Genomic DNA, 7,925 nt, shown 5'->3' with positions numbered 1-7,925 from the left:
TTGTAATTGGAGAGTGTAGTTAAATTATTTGCATAAAGTACGCTTCCTAATGGACAATTGCTTATACACCTTAAAAATATGTAACATGAAAAAAATGGTATACAAATTACAGTAAAAGGGCTCTTCTAAAAGCTGTCTGTTTTGCATAGGTAGATACACTTGGTCATTTTTATCTACAACAGTAATTTTTTTTTCTGATGCTGGAGGCACACCCCTGGATCACAGAAAGCAGAAACTATCTGGAATTTCTTTAGAAAGCCTGAGATTTCTGTGTAGTAAAACTGGTGACCAAAATTATAATCATACATATTGTTATGTTTTCTAACTACTTTAAATATAAACTTAGTTGTAATTGTTGCTTAAACTCCACTAGAGGCACTGCACAATTGTGCTGATGACAACAGTCAAGACTGGTGAACGCTGTTTCTTAAATCTTCTGTTACTTTTACTACTTGCAACTATCCTGCCATTCAATTGTCTTTGGGTTCAAGCATTATGCCTCTTACTCTTATACCTGGGTGAAGTATTTCTTTGTTGCTAAGAATGCCTTCAGAACAAAGAAGGCCAGTAGAAGGATTAGTGGGAGCTTGTGATAAGCCATCTTTACACTTCCATCTCTTCTGTGTGATAGAACAGCTTATCTAATGATTAAAAGATAGGGATGTAGAGGGACAGCTATCTCAGATTCAACCTAATTATCACAGGAGAAATAATTATGGAGTGTTTTTAAAATGCTTAGAGCAGCAATATAAAGAAGTGAAATAGATTATATCAGCATCTCTAACAGGAACTGCTTCAGAGGCTCACTCCTTAATTATCTGCTTATGATGAGATGTTGCACACAAAGGGCATCTTTCATCTGCGTGCTGGCTGATGGTTCCCATGCTTCTGAGACCAAACAATTTAAACAGAGGTACCCACTCAGTTTCTGCGAAAGTCCTCTAGGCAATTTTACCAAGCTGGCTGCTTCTCTGCCATCCCAGGCAGTGACTGAATGCCATTTAGCTGCGTACCTGGGCTCTATAGCAGCACACCTGAACGAATAGTAAGAAATAAGAGATCTAATGCTGGAAACCAGTTCTCCAGCAGAGACATGCACACCCAAACACCTAGGCAACAGATGCTGGATTCAGACTATGAGGTGGATGACATCAGCAGCTCTGCTGAGTACTTCTATCACAGCATTTGCAATAAAGAAATATGTGGAACTAATATTTCATCTTGCAGTTCTGAAAATAATAAACGACAGCATGAGAAGAAGCATCGTCTCTGGAAATGGCAGATCTCCCCATGTGTGACCCCTCCATAACCTTTCTTAAAAGCTTAGATTTAGCTTCAACATACATCAAGATATTTTACAGGAAGCAGCGATTCTTCCAGTCTAACTGGAGGAACTTGACGCAAGTTCGATTTGTTTTATTTCTGACTGGATTTTTGGATGATGGTTTTGGCCTGAGTTGGGAAATCTTAACTCTGGCATACCTAGCTGTGAGATAGTTTGTGTGGATCTAGTTAGTGATCTTTGCAAATTATTCTTTAATTACACAGAGCAATGGGAAAGAATGTTTCCTGAGCTCATACAGAACACCATTATACTCAATAAATTGTTTTATACATTTATTTAAATGAGCTGTTACCCTAATAGGCCAGCATCTATTCCTATTTTGAGTCATTAGCAAAATCACAATCAGTACCCTGACAGTCTAATTAATTTATTTGAAGCCATTTAAAATAAAAGATGACACAATAGCACAGCAAACCACGCTTAACTATTCACCACAGCGGTCTATTGCAGTTATAGCAAGGTATTTAAAAATAGAAGCTACGCAGTTTCTCTTGTTAGGGAAGTATGTCTAATTCTAAATGGTAGGTAATATGGGCTAGGTATAAAAGGTTACTTCTGGTTTGCAGGTTTTCCACCTAGGAGAAATGGACAGCAGGAAGCTTTCTTAGTTATTAGAATCACAGAATGGTTTGATTTGGAAGGGACCTTAAAGAACATCTAGTTCCAACCCCCCGCCATCGGCAGGGACACCTCCCACCAGACCAGGCTGCCCAAGGCCCCATCCAACCTGGCCTTCAACTCCTCCAGGGATGGGGCATCCACAGCTACTCTGGACAACCTGTGCCAGTGCCTCACCACCCCCACAGTAAAACATTTCTTGCTAATATCTTACCTAAAAATCCCCTCTTAAAACTGTTCCCCCTCATCCTATCCCTGCACTCCCTGATAAAGAGCCCTCTTTATCTTTCCTGTAGGCCCCCTTTAAGCACTGGAAAGCTTCTCTAAGGTTTCCCTGGAGCTGAACACCCAACTGAACTTCTCCAGGTACAACCCCAACTCTCTCAGCCTGTACTTGTAGCAGAGATGCTCCAGCCCTCCCATCACCTTCCTGACCCTCCTCTAGGACTCGCTCCAGCATCTCCACATCCTTCCTTCTTTCGAGGGCTCCAGGGGCAATCTCTAATTTGCAAGTAAGGCGGGCTCGGTGGTTTGTTTTTTCTTCTGTGTAGGAGGAAGCCTTCTCAGCTATTCACAAGGGGCTGCGCCAGCGTCGCTCCGGGGGTCCCGCGAGGGGCGGGCAGGTGAGTCTCTCTCTGTGCCCCTTCCCCGCGGGCGTTCCCTCCCCGCCCCTCTGACTCAGCTCCCGGTGCGGAGCCGGGGCTGCCCGCCCTAAGGGGACGGAGCCTCCGGGGCGCTCGGTAGGGGCGTGTTTGGGTGGGAATCCCTCCCTCCCTCCGAAGGGATCAGCGCCGGCTGCCCCGTCTCCTACCTACCCGGCCGCCTCCTCCCCTTCCCTTTTTTTTTTTCCTTCCCGGAGCCGGTTGTTTCGGCAGAAAACGAGTGGAGACCGCTTCGCTCCTCCCCGAGGAAAAACTTTCCGCCGCTCCCCGTGCCAGGTAGGGGCTGGGGCTTTCCTGGGCTGGCAGCCGGGAGCTGGGATGGGGGTGGCGGAGCATCCGTGCGCCTCCGGCCCCGGGGGTCGCGCGGCTTCGCTTTGTCGGCGCTTCCCGCAGCTGTCCCGGGGCCGAGGGCAGTATATAGGTCACGGCAAGTAATGCCGGCCTAATCCCCTTTATCTTTTTCGGCTCGGCTTTTCCGCTGCTGGTTTGTAGGGCGACGTGGGCAGCGCCGCTCGCAAACTTCGCGGAGAGGAGCGCCGAGGTGAGAGCGTGGGGTGCGCGCTTCGATTTCAAATAAAGCTTTTTTTTCCTCGCAAATCGGACGCTTTACGAAGCGCCAGGTGTTCCTGCGGATGGCTTTCAGCTGCCTGACCCCAGCGCACGGGCTGTCAGCTTGGATTCGGGCTTCTCTTTTAACAGGCGAGAAGCATCGGGTGTTCTTCCTTCAGGACACTCGTTGCATCACTCACCAAATCACTGAAGGCTATTTCGATATTTTCTTGGGATGCCAAAGGGCAGTAGAGGTCTCCTGGTAACTGGAGAAGGCAGTGTGTCCTGATGAAGTGATTGCTGTGTTGCTCTCTTTCCTCTTTTAGGCGACTCGGAATTGCTGGCAGGGTCATGCAGACGTATTCAGGTTATCAGTCATAACTCAGTGAGTTTCTCTGTGTGGACAAACCTGTAGGTGCGGGCAGAGACACACTGTCTGTCAGTCCGGTCAAGCACAGGGCCAGCCTGCCAGCACAGGACAGTTTGCCACGTTGGGACGGATGGTTTATTGTAACTGGGAAACGCTAAGGCACTTTTGGTAGAATTTGAAATTTCTTTTTTTTTCATTCTGATTTCTTCCTCCCTCCTGGGATGTGTGACTGGTTTTCTGATTCTTATTGACACAACTCATATGATGATAATAAGGGAAAAAAATGCCTAAAAATGAGTGCGTTATGTTATATGCTGCTGTATTGTCTCTGGTTGAACTTCCTTTTTCAAGACTTCGGAATCTGCCAGTGCCCTCTCTCTTTCTGCCTAGATGTTTTTTGTTGATCAGCGTGAAACTGGTGCCATGGAAGAGTTGCATTTTTCATCAGTACATCCGTGTTTTTATTTCTACTCATAGCCGTAAGAAGGATTCAGGGCCTCATCTTGTTAGTGGTAAAGCGTGATGCTTTTATCTTGTTTGCATTTTCAGAGGGAAGAGAGAGTGATGAACTGTCCATTCAAAGAGATTTCTCACACACCGATATGGTAGTAGTGTTAGGTCCTGCGTACACACCTGTGTTTCTGGCCTGTGCTGGCCATCATTTCTAGAAGTAAATATTTTTTGAAAAAATGGCAATTGGAAGGGTTTACAGTACCTGGATTAGGGTTTTCACGTTATTCATGTTGCCTTTCTTTCTCTGGGCTTTGTATAAAAAGTCTACCTGATCTGAAGCTAATCAAAGAATAAGGACCTAACGCTGTGATGTGTTTCTTCCTCTCTGGCTTTGCTTTAATGGCCATGAAAGGTAAAAGGGAGAAGGAAAAGACAATCTGCTTTGTGAAGTACAAATAATTGCAAAGGGCAAGACTATACCAGTCAGATATTGGTGTGAGGATGTCAGTTGTGGAGCTGATGGAACGTCCAGATGCCTTTTTCTGTTTTCCATCTTAATCAAGACAAATGCTTTCAATTGACTTCTGCTAACACCTAATTCGATCTAGTTATTGAACCATGGTGATTGATGATCTATGCCTTGAAAAATAAGTGAATTCTATTAAAATGATGAAAAATGTGTTGCCAAAGCCCACATAAGAAACATAGCTTCATTTATATGTTTTTCTTTCTTTCTTTTTTTTTTTTCTGTAAAAAAACCCCAAACCTGTATCTACATTGTCTAAACTATATGGTGGTGATGGTAACAATGGGATTATCCTCAGTGATGCTTATTTTGGCTTCGGTTTCTTTTTCCCCTCTACATGGGATACAATACTTCATAGAAACTGAAACTAAGAGGACTAAAATTGGAGAAACTGTTGCTGACGTTGTTTTATTTGATCCCGGCGTGTAACTGAGCTTTAGAAAGCTATAGATGTATTTTCTTTTCAAAAGATTATACTAGTACATTGACCGTTAAGCTTAAGTCTTCAGATTTACAGACTCTTTCGTAGTATCTGAAGCATCAGTTTCTCTGTTAAACTGTGTATTGAAGCTGACTTTAATGTACATCAAGTTTTAAGGCTTTTTTCAAAAAGAACTTATTTACAAATGCTGCTCTTCCATCCTTGTGTATCTTTATTTATTAGTATACAAATGCTTTTTGATGCTTGCAGCAGGTTTCATTGTAAGGGCTTTTAAATTTTGTAAAAATCTTATGAAAATCTAGTTTAGTTCTTTAATGTTTGAGCTGCGTACTCAAGTTTTAAGAAATGCATGTCTCCACATCCTGGTATAATCTTATTGTGTTTAGTAGTTTCTATGAAACGGTTGAAAGAGATGTTTCTTGCTCTCTCTCTTTGTGCTTATGGCATGTCTGGAGCGGTTGGTATGTTTGTGGTGTTTCTGTGTTTAGGTGTTGCTGAGAACAGGGCTTTTGTGACCTCTTGTTCCGGTCATCCTTTTTTGTAATAGTTTTATAACTATGTTTTGGTTAACAGCCACTGTAAACTCTAAGACTTTTCTATTCAAACATGCTGACTTGGCATTGTTAGCTGACTTGTCTCTTCTCAGCCTCGTCAGATAGCTATTTAGTATAAGACTGACCTACAGCCCAAGAAAAAATCATATACTTTATTCCCACTGGAGGAAGCCCATAGGAAAGGTGGCATCAAGGAAGGCTGTTGGCAAAATAGTGCTTTTTATGTCCTGCTTTAGGGTGTGTTTCAGGTAATGTATTACACAACAATGGATGCCTATACTTTAGGTATGTTATGGATGCACTCTTAATGCTCTGATGGCGTTGTGTCAAGACAAGCAACCTCGGGGTGCTTCCAGAAGAGGCTGCAAAGGCCTGCACTGGTCGAAAGCTGGGGTGGTAGCCCAGAGTGGCCAAATAAAGGCCTGTAAGTAGCTGCCGGTACGGCTGTTCTTTAAGAATTGCTGTACCTTTAAAAACTCACACAAATAGCCTCCAATGAATGGTGGCTTTTCCTAATTGGCTTAATCCATTTGGAAAGCAGAGCTAGGACTTCACTGTGTCATGGGGAGCAGGTCACTTAGACCTGGCTCAAGTCTGAAGACTGTCTGGGCTCATAGGAAAGAATGGTTTTGAATGCCCTTGTGAATGAGTACAGCAATAAGTGGTTCTGGCTTAATTACTGCTGAATCATATGTATACATACACGGGTACATTTTAAAGTGTCAACTTTAGTTTGGAGGTGCCAGGATGGTAGCAAAGCATTCACAGCTAAAGTTAGTCTTACAAAGACCGAGGAGCTTTTGGGAACACATCTTTCCTTACTTTCTGTCTTTGGCATTAATCATAAGACTTTCTATTATTGTATGTAGATATCTTTTAGTAAATAAATTGCTGATGGTATGGTAAGAATTCTTTCCATTTTAAACTGTACGGCCAAAAAGTTCTTGTCAAAGGTGATCCTAACAGGCATATTCGGGTGAGGCAGTTTCGTGTGGAATAAAAGCAGAGCAGGCAAGGTAAGAGCTGGGGACAGTGGTGGTAGAGGCTCAAGGCATGTGAAGACACAATCTAATCATGTGTTACCTCTGATGTCTAGTGGGATTGCCTTTAATTAACAGAGGAAATTTTGGAAGCATGACACAAATAGAGCTATGTGCATATGGGAGGCCTGAAACCTTGTTTCTCTAAATATGCATAGCTTATTCCTCCAAAACAAAATTCCACCTGAAAAGCAAGAAAGAGATTCTGACTGAGTTTGTAGAAGATTTAGCTGGAGCTTCAACTTGCGTTGTCTCTGATATTGGAAAGAGAAAGGTCCAATTGGGAAGTAACAATGAATTGTCTACCTGCACAGTGATGGTAGGCCATGACAATTAATTCTGGTCTAATCATAATTAACATTGTAGAGGACACGTTATCTGCTTCTGTGTGGGGAAATGCATAGCTAGATTAGTGGTAAAAGTGTTAGGCAAATTCTAACTATGTAATTTTTGCCATTTAACATTAGAAGCACAGTCAAATGTCATCTTCCCCCCTTGCACCTCTACCATAGTTTTGAAACAGAGTAACAGACACAGTTTTGTTTGTTTAAACAGTTGCATGCCTTAGCAGAACTTGTCCAGTTTGGTTTTTTAAAAAAAAAAGTCAAAAAAGCTGTGTGATAATAAAAACGTGTCAGGTTCTTTGCATAAAAACCTTGCTGAAAGACACTTGTGCCCTTTATTCTTCTAATTGTAGTTCATTTTTTACAAGTTGCCTGTATTGTAATTTGGGGGAGGGTAGGATTTATTTCTGTGAAAAATTTTATATAAATAGACCTAATATAGTGACTACTCTTGTAGTAGTTTGCCTCGGGAACTGATAAAGTGATGCTAGTGAAAGAGCTCAAAGCCAGAAGATGTATGTAAAAAAGAATTAAAATTAAAATTAAAGCCTTTAACCTATTGACAAGACCTATATGCCAGTAAACTTCTGAATTGTAACTTAAATTTAACAGTTTGCTGTTTTTACTGCACTGTGGTGCTGATGGTTGAAGAGTTGCACTGCTGAAGAATTGATCCCACTCGGGTTCACAAAGTCTTTTGTAAAACCTCAGGTACCCCTGAGCAGTAAGGAAGAGAATTTTGTATTTTTGAGTTAGTTTTATGAACAATTAACAGTTAATGTGTTTGTAATAACTGAACATTTTTCACGTATTTATTTCTTGACACGCAGGTCAAAGAGCAACAAATGAAAAACTGCTGTTCTGTAGCCAGGTCCAAAAAGTAGCTTGAGTTTTTATTAAATTGTGTTAACTCATTTTGACGTGGCAGGCTCCTGCCCTAACGCAACATGCCTGAGAGGGAGAGGCAATTTGGCTTGCTGGTTCACCACTCTACTGGCATTATATTAACAGCAATGTTTCTA

At 42.3% G+C, this 7,925-nt stretch overlaps 1 protein-coding gene across 5 annotated transcripts in view; it reads left to right on the top strand.

Annotated features, from left to right (window-relative positions):
* The first annotated feature begins 1,816 nt into the window (after nt 1-1,816).
* FHIP1A (FHF complex subunit HOOK interacting protein 1A) overlaps nt 1,817-7,925 on the top strand; it is a 90,837-nt gene continuing 84,728 nt past the window's right edge. For 2 of the 5 annotated variants that reach the window (XM_054066134.1, XM_054066131.1), the window contains exon 1: nt 2,630-2,901. The gene's annotated coding sequence lies outside the window, so the exon portion shown is untranslated. Of the gene's footprint in view, nt 2,587-2,628; nt 2,902-2,933; nt 3,167-7,925 lie in introns of those variants that run through there. The other 3 variants (XM_054066133.1, XM_054066135.1, XM_054066132.1) reach the window with 3 other exon arrangements.

This window comes from Cuculus canorus, chromosome 4, assembly GCF_017976375.1.
Source record: "Cuculus canorus isolate bCucCan1 chromosome 4, bCucCan1.pri, whole genome shotgun sequence".
NCBI lineage: Eukaryota > Metazoa > Chordata > Aves > Cuculiformes > Cuculidae > Cuculus > Cuculus canorus.
This window is presented reverse-complemented; position numbering and strand designations above follow the sequence as displayed.